A 12643-nucleotide genomic window follows, 5' to 3' on the forward strand; every position below is an offset into this window, starting at 1 on the left:
ACCAACAAAGAAACAAATGTTGCATTTCAAAGACAGCCCTATGATCACTTGATAGACCACTAATCACTCTACCTGAGTGATGATATTTATATAATCAACACTTTAAAAGCTTTTGACTTCTGTTATGAATGCTATTGTCACTTCAAAACTTTATTACCTGTGTCTGTTAGCTCATTTCACCTGTTCTCTACCCCCCACAACTATGTATAGAAACCTATGGGATAAATATTTCACTCTGTATGTCGGAAGAAGTGGATTATAATCTGCAAAAGCTCACACTGAAATAAATTTGTTAGCCTTGAAGGTGCCACACTTTTTTGTTTTGTATTTCTGTTTTGTCTTTTTTGTATGCCATTTACAAGAAATGACAAAGTATCTCAAACAAGCGTTTTTGTCATATAAAATTGTGTTCTTTGTCAGCTGTTTCCAATGATTTTATCAAAAGTGGTGCTTGACATGGGATTTCATTTGCACAGTTTTCTCCTGCATTATTACTATGGTTGTTCTGCATTCACCAACCACAAAATTCCTGAGTTTTGTACCTGAAACACATCAGCTCTTAAGAACTCTTGCCGAAAGCAGAACACATAAAACAGTCCGTGCCCAAGGCATAATACGTTTCCTTGTCCATCTTGTAGAGACTGTTCTGAATGAACCTTCCTAGATTATTGAACTATTCTGTTATGTTTTTCATTTTCCCCCTCAAGCTGAAATCTAAATAAGACTTCAATCCTCGTATCTTTATTTCAATTCTTTCTTGTTCCAGTCAAGCGGTAAATAAGGCAGCATGGATACTGGGCTCCTACTGCAGCACAACATGCCAATGCTCCCGATCTGTTCTTCTGAGCTCCTGCCAGAGCCCCTTATTTAGATAATGCCTGTTGTTTCCTGTTGGATACATTCCAGTTCTTGATAGGTTCTCTCATTTCTCCCACAATACAGCTTCAACCCTGGAATCCCATCTGTTTTTCCATTTTTCCAAAGGATTTAAGGAGAGTCACCCTAGAAAACAGTTGGGCATCTAGACTGGGGAATCCTTCCTTGAATTTTCAAAAATATAAGCTCAGCCTATGCTCTAGGATCTCTCTTTTTCCATTAGCTGTACTGCAATACTTTTAGTCACATTTCAGGTGGAAATGCACTTGCTGGAAAACCCAATTTGAGATGACATGCTGTCTGGGAGTTAAGGAGATCAATGTTTCTATGTTTTTACTGGATGGAATAATCACATTTTAAAGATAAATTTACTACTAGGTAAATTTACTACTAGGCGTGGAGTAGTTTCTTTTATTCCTTTCCTTGAGCTTATTCTTGTTTGTTACACTTTTCATTTAAAGTAGTTTTTTTTGTAGCAATCTTATCCAAATCAGGCAGCATGAATTTATATGCTTATAGTGCTTGCAAAGATTCCACCCGTACATCTCAATAATACTTTGGGGGCTTGTGAGCTCATTAATTTGCAGAAAAGGATTCTATTGACCAGAGGAGACTCATAGATTCAGGGCAGAATCCTGTTTCATCATTTCCTTGCACAATAGTCCATTGTGTGAGCAATTATGGAGTTTGCATAGGGAAGCATTCTGTACTTCCTTAAACAGGCAGAAGCTCTGTTAGTGCAAACAGGCATTCTCTGTGATTACCCATTGCGTAGCAGAGTTCAAAAGTAATGATGACTTCTGGCCTCAGGCTCTCATAAGCAATCAAGTGTTTAGAAGTGCCATGCTAACCATGACCACCATAACCATCAGTGTCATTACCACCAGTAAATATTTAGTGCTGAGGCAGCACATGATTCCATTATTGGTTGAAAGAACTTTGTCCTATAGGATGCAGAGCCTGAAACAAGAAAAGTGATCCAGGTGTGAAAACATATTTCTGTGCAGTTTTTCCATGCAAGTTTGACATGAACATCCTATAGATCATGTTTGTCATTATCAACAGAAAATGGAGTTGGCATATTTATCAGCTTTTAATAGTCTTCAAACATATACATATTGCTTGGTGTGGGGCAAGTTATTTTCTATCAACTTCAGTTCCTTAGTTCAGTTCTAAATGAGAATAATATAGTAATGTATTAGCGTTTCCTGACAGAGAAACTCCTCACACTCACAATTAGAAGGCACCATGCAAGTATTCCATCTTTTTTTTTTCTTAATGGATTCTCCACAGTAAAAAAGACAGAAGCAGTGCTGGAAAAACAAGAGTGGAGGATGACATCATCTGGAATATCTGTAAAATACAATGGATGAGGCATGGCAACAGAGATGGCCTGGTACATTTTTAATTGGAGGTGTGCTGAACATGCAAACTGTCAACATTGGTTGAAGCAGCATTCTTTCAAAAAGTGATTCCTCCAGTGTTGAATTTACTTCTCTGTGGGAAAAAGAAAGAAGCAGTTGAGGTTATCCAGTGTAGCAAAGTATAACATTGTGAGCCTAGGGTCCTCTTAAACAAAGCAATTATTATTTCTATGAGTTTGAGCAAGGTTTACTCCCCATTAGCTTCTATGGCTGAAATCCTGTTGCTTAGCATTGTCAGTCATACTAGAGTAGACCTACTGAATCACCAGTAAGTCAACTCCTTTGTAAGTTCATTGATTCAATGGGCCTACTTTAGTTGAGAATTACTATACTGAAGTAATTTGTGATGAGTAGAAAGTGACTATGCCCCTTTCCTTAGATTTGAGCTGGCTGCTGTACCACATTATACTATGGGCAGGAACTCAAATGTTTATTTTGCCAGAGCAGTTCATATTGTTTCATCCCAGCAATTCTTGACTCCATAGGTTTTCTTCAATCCAGTTTTTCTTCTGCAAACTCATAGACCCCCTGTGCCTTGCCCTCACATTTTGGGTAAAGGTGCTTCACTCTTGGACCATAAGTCACCACAGGGCAAAATGAGCTTACTAGCGACTTATTCACTGGTTGATGGTTGTGTAGATGCCCTTAAGACTGTTTGTTTTGTAAAGCCATTCATATAAACAGGAAAAGGGGGAAAAGTTACAGTAGTAACTTCTAGCAGTGATCATGACTTACTATGTATCTATTTTATGATTTATGGAAATGTTGAATCTTGATTTTGTGAATTATTTTATTGTTATTGTACATCAATTGTGACATCTAAAGGGGCTAGCAGTTTGTAAATATTAATAAACAGAAAAAATGTCAGAGTATGGGTGTGTCCTTAAAAATAAAAACAAGGAAATGGCTTAAGGGAGATCTGCTTTGTTTTCGGTTTAAAAGAAAGGGCGAGGCCCGCCATTGGCCCACACCCACCACAGTGGTTTAAGCGATTTTGGCAGCTCTGAGTGAGAGGAAAACAGCGGGCCAGGGATTCGGCGCTCAATGTGCTCATTCGCCCCCCTCAACGTGCGGGACAAGCAAAAGGAACAGGAGCGACCCTGTCCCCAGTCTGCCTGGGGGAGGGAGGGGAGGCAAACACGAAAGCACGCGCGTTTCCCGCCAAAAATCGTTAGGCCAGGCCTACCAGCTCCTCCGCGCCCCCTCCCCCACTTTTCCTCAGGTGCGCGCTTGTGGCGCCTGGATGCGATTACCTCCATTTCGGAACTGAGGCGGACTCAGACATAAAGACTGCTAAGCTTAGCCTCCACACTGGCCCTCACAACTTCGCCTCCCTTGCTAATTCCTAGCTGTGCGGACCCAGAGCGACGGTCGCCGTCTCCTTCTCTTCTGTCTCCCTCTTGCAAACACCTGCAGCTTTCTTTTCTTTCCTCTTCTTTCCTTTTTAACCATGTGGTGGTGGGGTATTCAAACTCTTGCCTTTTTTCTTTTCCTCTCTCCCTCTCTCTGGCGAAACTGGCTTTGCTCGCTTGCCTCCTTTTCTTTGGTCCTTTCACTAAATAAATACAGCTGATCCAAACCCGGCCCCTCCGCACGTGCCAGAAGAATAAATCGCCCGCCTCAGCCGCAATCCCTACTTTCCATCTCCTCCCTCCTGTTTTAAGTCTTCCCCCTACTGCTGTGTTTGCTTATTCTTACTGCAGCTGTGGGGTTGCTAGAGAGAGAGAGAGAAATGACCTATGGTCTGGCTTGCCTGGTGTTGCTAGTGTTCAGCCCCCCAGCCTCTTTGAAATCCAGAGTTGTAAACCCTCGCTGCTCGCTTTTTCATGTATTGTACTGTAGCACTTGTCTTTTGTTGCTAAGTGCAAACACAAACACACGCGTTCTTGCAAATACGAAGGGGGTGCAGCAGCCCCTTTGCAATATATTGCCCTGTCCAAAGCCTACGGGTTAAAACAAACATCAACAGTGCGTCAAATAGTTTGCCCGTAAGACTCTTTTGTTATGAAGATAAGCTTGTTATCTCTTTCATTCAGATTTTAATCTGACAGGTCATTTGCATACTGCCAGCTGACTTCAGGGCGTGCATTAGATCCACTTTGCATTTAAATCCTCTGTCACTCAGCAAAATTAAAAAGAGAGAGAGTAAAAGCCCTTCTTTCAGTTCCATTACTTTTTGTCTGGATGTAATCGACTAAAAGGAAGCGGTTTCTCCCAATCTCCTGAACATCTCTGTTTATTTTCGTTGCAAGCCCAAAATAGACATAACTTGTTAGATTTGAAATGGCTAGAGAATAAGAAGTCTATAAACTTACCATGTCTCCAGCTTTACACTTTGAGAAATTATAATAAACAAACAACATGGGTGCACTGAAGGTGAAGTGAACTCTCATATAGGCAAAAGTTATTAACAGTAATAACCAAATATTCAGACAGCCAACTGAGGGCAGGTGTGCACTTCCCATGGAAACAAAACTAGATACAGTTAACTCATCAGTTTCTTGCTTTGCCAGGCTAAGAGGCCAAAAATCGCTCTTTAAATAACAGAATGAATGCCAAGGCTACTTTGGCAGGATAGCTAACGTTTTGTACCAAACTCCTACTTTCTTTGTCTCCCATAAAATCACTCTACTCTGCCTTGCATATGAGAAGAGCATTTCAAGACAAAGGTTACCAGAAACAGCAACTTAAAAACAAAAACACTCTTAGATAAAAAGTAGTTCAGTGTTAAACTTCACATGAATCCCTATGAATGACATTATTCCATTTCATTCATACTGCCAAATTCTATGAATAAAAGGCAGTGTTACCCCCCAATAGTAATGACTGAAATCAATGGAACATATAAGTTGTGATTCACATGATCCATTCATTTCAACAGGTCTATGCTACCTGGGACTAACATTTGATTTAGCTTCATATGTTTTCTTGCTATATCATAATAACAATATCCACTTGTCTTTCAAATAAATGAAGCATATGAATAGACATAACACATTTGTCTCTGGCTATATGTCTTTTTTTGCTTTTCATATCACACTAAAACTTGGGAAATACATAGAGGCATGAACATGCATATATTAGAGTACACCACACACATTCATATACAGTGGTGCCTCGCATAGCGATGTTAATTGGTTCCAAAAAAACATCGCTATGTGAAACCATCGCTATGTGAAACACCATTTCCCATAGGAATGCATTGGAAACCGGTTAATCCGTTCCAATTGGAACGGATTGCCGTCGTTAAGCGAAAAAACCCATAGGAAACATCGCTAAGTGAAACAATGTATCCTCCATTGGAATGTATTGAAGCTGACTCAATACATTTTAATGGCTTTGCGAAGTCAATTTTTGCAATTTTAAATGTGTCATACAAGGGTCAAAAATGGTTTTAAATGCTTGGATTAGCTTCTGCACCCTCTAAAACGGATGCAAAAGTTAATTTGGCTTTGATCTGACTTTTCATTAATTTATGGTGAATTTTCCCCCCAACTTTTGACAGCTGTCAAAATCTGACAGCTCCATTATTTCCTATGGGGGAAGAAAAAATTCACAAAAAATTAGTGAAGACTCAGCAACTGTTCTAAATTCTTGGGTTCGTTAGAGGACCCCCTAAGTTGTGTGCAAACCTGATTTGGCTTTGATCTGAACTTTCGTTAATTTTTTGTAAATTGTTTTCTCCCCCATAGGAAAGCATGGAGCTGTCAGATTTTGACAGGTCCATTGGTTCCTATGGGCCAAAAAAAAAATTCACAAAAAATTAACGAAAAGTCAGATCAAAGCCAAATCAGGTTTGCACATGACTTAAGGGGTCCTCTAACAAATCCAAGCATTTAGAACCGTTTTTGACCCTTCTAAGACACTTTTTAAATTGAAAAATAACATCGTTAAGTGAAGCAGGGGACCTAAAATCGCATTCGTTATGCGAAGCATGGTCCCAAACTTCGCTAAGCGAAAATCGCCCATAGGAAACATCGTTATGCGATGCAAATTATTTTCTAAAAAAACACATCATTATGCGAATTCATCGCTAAACGAGGCAATCGTTAAGCGAGGCACCACTGTATTAGAATTCCTTGTATATTTCATTCTGTCGGTGAATGGAGCTGTGTATGTAGCATGGCGTGGCCTCTGCCCCCTACACTAGTCTGCTGCCCCAGAAGTAGTGAAAAATGCTGGAGAAAATAATCTGCACCCTTCGGCTCCGGCAATTACCTCATTCTGTCTCATGGTAAGGGATAGTCCAGTTCTGACTGTCACCAGTCTGGAGTATATTAACTGGAGAGCACAATAATTCCCCTGGAAAAGCCAGCATTGTCTACTTTGATTATCAATGGATCTCTCATGTGCCAGGCCGAAGTCTTTCTTTCCCAGTTTGTGTGAGGCTCTTTCAACTGAGTTTCCTGGGCATAAACCTGCAGCCTTCTTCCTCTGAAGTACTAGTTCTGTCCACTGATTTATCAGTTAGATGTTCCCAATATCAAAATAAAGATACACAGAAAGGAAATAACTTCCATGGAAGACCACAAGTCCTTTACATGGATAGTAGAGCCCTCAGCAAGAAATGGCAAAGGCAGCTATTTAGAATGGTGGTAAATTTGCGCTAAAACTATTTCCTCACGCTGTAACTGCACAGGAATGTGTGGGAAATTGCACATGAATAGGACAAATCGAATGACACACTTTAAATGAAAGCTGGAAATTATTATTATTTTTTTACATCAACTAAAGAAACAGCCAGATTGTAAAACATCCAGCCTATGGTTGTCATTACAGATCTGGTTAATGGTTTAAAATTAATTGTAAGAATTGTATTTTTATATATGTTATTTGGATGTGTTTTAAGCTATGTAAGCCACTCTGAGTAGATGCTGTCTAGAGGGGCGGGGTAAAATCAAATAAATAAATAAATAAATAAATAAATAAATAAATAAATAAATACATACATACATACATACATACATACATACATACATACATACATACATACATACATACATACATACATACATACATAATGAGTTCTCCCAAAAAGAAGAATGTGATGAGGAAAGGTGAAATTTAGAAACTACTTTATTAATATCTGAAATAAACTGAAATCATGTTTTTAAAAATAAGTCTAGTTAGTCTGTCCTCCATCTCAACTACTTCTATGTGCTGAGTTTTCTTAATCATTAAATAAAATAATTCATTACATCATTAAAATAAAATAATTGCATAGCTGGACAAAATTTTGCCCACCTAGTTATAGCTGTTTTGCTTCTAACCTGAGATGCTGTATAGGAGGGGCTGGGGTAATTGTCTAGCCAGCACTAGTCAACCATTTCTTACATCCTTAGAACTGTTTGTTGAGTGTTTATTTTCTCCTCTATTTAGTCTGTTGGTGGGCAATTGTTTGTTTGTTGTTGATATGTTCAGTTAGTTGCCAAGTATGTGTCTAGTAAAGAAAGCATCATACACAAGTCAATTTCTAGCAACTGTAAGTAAAGAAATGTTTTTATTATTTCTTTTATAATTGTCACAGAGTGAGTAACTGAAACTGTAAGTGTTAGAAAGTGATGGACTCTGGGGAACTTGTAATTATTTTCTTCTCTGTACTTATACTGTGTAGCAAAAGGAATTATACCAAAAATTCTGCAACAGGTTATGGGCCCAGAGACCATTGGAACAGACAGAAAGCTAACAAGTATTCGTTAGGTTTTGACATTTTTGAAACTGTTTGTCATTTTTATTTACCCTGCCCCATGTTTTAACCAAAATAACATGTCTGAAAAGAGAAAGAGGTGTTTCTTTTTCTGAAATTACTAACATACGTGCTCAGAAAGAGAAAGAGGAAAAATGGATCTGATCACAGCAAGTTATTTTTGGGGAACTTCCAGAGTTCACCCCAAAATAACTCTGAATTTCTCACAGTAGAAAGAAAGGCTGCCATTTAACCTCAGACCTTTAAATGTGCATGGTTGTTCACAAAGACCAACAGATGCATAGGCAAAAATTAAATGAGAAAATAAGGATTCTATAGGAAAAACAATAATTTCACAAAGCCTCTTAGATAAACAAATGGTATATATTAAAGGCTGCAAAACTATTTGCCAACCTAGCTTCACAAGCTGATGGGAATCTCACCAAATATGGAGAAGTTCAATATATTCGCGAAGGAGAAGTTCCCCCATTTGTTCAGGGCTTTTTACATCAAAACTAGCACCTGGAAGTGAGCTCAAAACCAAATTCGAAGCTGGTACAGTTGTTTCAAAACATATTGCACCTGAAGATATTTCTCAAGGGCTATCTGGATGAACGTGGTTACACAAAGCTTGAGAAACATACATTCTTCTTCATGGCCTCTGTGAATGCACACAATTGGGTTGTTCTGCACCTGCGCAGGATGTTTCAGAAGTTTCTAGAGCTTAAAAACATGTGATAATGAGATGTTCTCCCATGGAGTGCATGCTCCGCCCTCCCAACGTCCCCTCAGCTATCCAATCATTCCGACCCCTGGTGTCAGTATCAGCACACCAAGCCCAGCACCTCCTCAGGGTCATGGCATCTACCACAGTCGTCATTCAACATGCACAACTCAAAATGAGATCACTACAATTGTGGTTCCTGTCATTATTCGACCCCATAACAGATCACCAATCCAAACGTCTCACAGTAACACCAGAATCTGTCAGTCAACTTACCTGGTGGACGTTCCTCCCTCATTTGATGGTAGGCAGACCCTTCCAACCTCTACAGCTCTCCATACAAATCACTACCAATGCCAGCCCATTGAGATGGGGAGCTCACTGTCGACATCACAGGATACACGGTCTGTGGACAAAATGAGAACAATCATTACATATCAACCATCTAGAACTTTTAACAATCATCAAAGCCTTTCATGCCTTCCTGCCACTCAATGCAGGAGGAGCAGTACAGATAGCTACAGACAACACCACAGCGCTGTACTATGTCAACAAACAAGGAGGTACCCACTCCCTATCTCTCCTATATCTTGCTATAGAACTTTGGGAATGGTGCTACCTGCACCACATTTTCCCACTGGCCGACCACATTTTTACAGACGACAATTGTCTCGCAGAGCACCTCAGTTGTCTTCCCACAATGACACATGAGCGGGCACTGAACGATGAAGTCTTCAACCTTCTCTGTCATTGATGGGGTGTTCCATCCATCGATCTCTTTGCCTGCGAGACCAACACCAAATGCCAATATTATCGCTCTCGAGCCGGCATCGACCCAAAATTACTGGGTGATGCATTTATGGCAAACTGGACCAGAGAACTGCTCTACCTGTTCCCACCAATCCCTCTCATTAAACCATCAGTCATTCGACTCCGACAATCCCACGCCAACGTGGCCACAACAACCGTGGTTCACCCATCTGAGATCGATATCGATTGATGTATTCCATCTCCCATCGATAACCAACCTTCTCACACAGAACAATGGGATGATCCTCTACCCCGACATCCGCTCTCTGAATCTGACAGCCTGGAGAACACTCCCACCATTCAAAACGTCCTAGATCAAGCTCCAGTTTCACTTAGCACTCTACTGATCTTTATTCTCCACCTCTTCGATCTCAGACTATCTCACTCGAACTTGAAGGTTTATATTTCAGCTATTGTAGCCCATCAGCTTTCTCATTCCAAATCAGCAAAACTTTTCTTACATCCTACCCTAAAAAGATTCCTCAAGGGACTTCAAAATATTCGACCTCCAAGACAACAATCTCTGCCTCAGTGGTCCTTACAACTAGTCCTCAATTCCCTCACTAGACCACCTTTTGAACCAATGGCCACCGGTAATCTTAAGTTACTGTCTCTAAAGACAGCGTTCTTTGTGGCAATAACATCTGCCAAATGTGCCAGTGAATTAGCCACTCTCATATAAGACTCACGTTATCTCCAATTCCATCCAGATAAAGTCACCCTATATTTTGATGTATCGTTTTTACCCAAAATTGTCTCTGATTTTCATTTGACTCAACCATTGATTTTGCCAACTCTGTTTCCTTCTCCTTCTACACCTATCGAGCACATGCTCCACATGCTGGATATTAGACGGTCTTTGGCTTTATATATTAATACGATAAGGATATTCAGGAAGTCGCCAAGACTCACTCTATTTCCAAGGCCCTCACAAAGGTGCTCCGGCCTCATCTCAAACAATTTTTGCTGGATTGTTCAAACAATTTCATTGGCTTACAAGTTTTCAGGCAAGACACCTCCTGAACACTTAAAAGGTCATTCCACCAGAACACTATTAACTTCCACTGCTCTTCACTGTGGAATAGAATTACCACACATTTGCCAAGCAACTACCTGGTCTACTCCTTCAACTGTCCATTCCAGCAGGTCTAGCTCCCCTAACTGAATTTCTATATCTGTTGCTCTGCATCTCTGTGTGTGTCTGCTCCCTCTACCACTACAGTATTCCTTTCTTCCTTCTTTGGAAATGAGAACACATATGGTCCTTCTTCTTTGTGTCGTGTTGCTCACTCTCCTTCTCTCTCTCTTCCTCCTCCTCTGAACCCCCAACTCCGCTTCTTTCCTGCCTTTTCCTCCCACTCTATTGTCATCAAGAAACCTTCCACTACCAACTATTCTCCACCCTCTTTTTTCTCTTCCACCCTCCCGATAGCCTGACCTCCCTCTAAAGACATTTCTTGCACCATCATGGGTAAGTTATGTAACACTGTGTCGCCTCCTTCCTCCTGAGATGATTGAGGGGATGTCTCACCTCCAGGTACGATCGCTTTAATAGTTCCTCTTCACAATTCCCATTAGCTTGGAGAATTTAGAAAGTGAAAAAATTGATAATAGTTGATAAAGTGGGAGAATTAGGCATTAGTTCCACTGAAATCCAAGGAAAAGACTACTCATTCCTGACGGTGTGGATTAATGGTTCCATAGCAAGGAGTCACAGTACACTTTTAGATTTTAATACCTCTCTCCATTATAATTTGCTTATAGCAAATGTGTTTGCTAACTAAAGATTTATTAAATTTGCTATTAAAAGCTCCTAATGTAGTTTACCACTTTGGAAAATAATAATATAATAACCTTAGAACTGCAGAGCTGGGAGGGACTTTATGGATCATCAAGTCCAGCCGATCAAGGATACACAGTGGGGAAACACTCCAAAGCCCAAACTGTGACTCCACAACCAAATACCTAAAATCATTGACCAGAAATTCTAAATTGACCAGCAGTTCTAAAGTGGATGAATCAGTATCAGGGATATAAGGGAATGTTTCTGCTCAAACTCTTTTTCTGTAGCCACTATCCAGTCCAAGAAGGAGAGGTTTGATGACTTATTCATTAATTTATTATGTATTTTATTTGTTTTATTTATAGATTGCCTTTATCCCGATAAGGGGACCAAGGCGGCTCACAATAATGAAAGAAGAGAATTAAAAACACAATATGTTAAACATTTAAAAATAAAATAAACCATACACTAATTAAAATACAATCAGCTTCCATGAATATCAATCTTGTTTTAAGTTTTTTAGTAGAGGGAGGGTTTCAGCTTTAAAGGAGAAGGAGCAGGAGATCCAAGGCCCCTTCTTGAAGAAGAAGCTAGGGCAGGTATGTCTGGGTAGACGTTTTGGTGGGGGATTTTTTTTCTAGGCGGACCGTAATTTTCCTGACCGCATGGTCTGATGGAGGGCAGGGTTTCAGCTTTAAAGGAGCAGGAGCAGGAGTGCGCGCCTAACGGCATGCAAAATTCTCTAATTCTATTTTTGACCCTAATTTAGAAAACAGGAAAGCCAATTAGCATTGCATACACCTGGGGGTAGGAAACTTTTAAAGGGTCAGCTCATACTTCTGCACTATTAGGGAGCAAGGTGGGGCTCATCAGCCCTGGAAGGCAGCTCATCTAGGAGAAGGAAAACTTCGATTTCAAACCTCCACTGCCTTGTGGCTATATCCACTGTTGGAAAAGGCTTCAGGAGTTAACCTCGAGGAAAAATCCAGAGCCGGAGTCCCGGAGGCAGTTTGTGTTGTTCTGGCAACTCCTGCGACATCGCTGGAACCAGTTGTATTGGCTCTCGCCTTTCCACTGGACTATTTTAGCGATGTGGAGAGGGGGGAATTTGCTGCTTGGGCAACAGCCTATCCTCCATATTATTTTACGCAGACTTCGTGCTCTGGGGAGGACACTCCAGCTTCACATACAGCATCGAAACAACATGGGAAGTAGCAGTTACCGGTTATACGTGTTTGCTTGATTAGCGCAGAGCAGGATGTCAGGGGCTACTTCTGATGGTGGGAGAGGTAGATACCGGCCACCTTAAGCTGGGCAGCCACCAGCCAGTAAGGTGCTAC

General features: G+C 40.4%; 1 long non-coding RNA gene across 1 annotated transcript in view; it reads right to left on the minus strand.

Moving 5' to 3' along the window:
- LOC110081401 (uncharacterized) overlaps positions 1–12643 on the minus strand; it is a 45952-nt gene that overhangs the window by 16560 nt on the left and 16749 nt on the right. The window contains exons 2-3 of the long non-coding RNA XR_013541645.1: positions 3554–9116; positions 2111–2373 (exon numbers count right to left, since the gene is read on the minus strand). This is a non-coding gene — a long non-coding RNA (uncharacterized LOC110081401). The remainder of the gene's footprint in view (positions 1–2110; positions 2374–3553; positions 9117–12643) is intronic.

This window comes from Pogona vitticeps, chromosome 2 (assembly GCF_051106095.1).
Source record: "Pogona vitticeps strain Pit_001003342236 chromosome 2, PviZW2.1, whole genome shotgun sequence".
NCBI classification, from domain to species: Eukaryota; Metazoa; Chordata; class Lepidosauria; order Squamata; family Agamidae; genus Pogona; species Pogona vitticeps.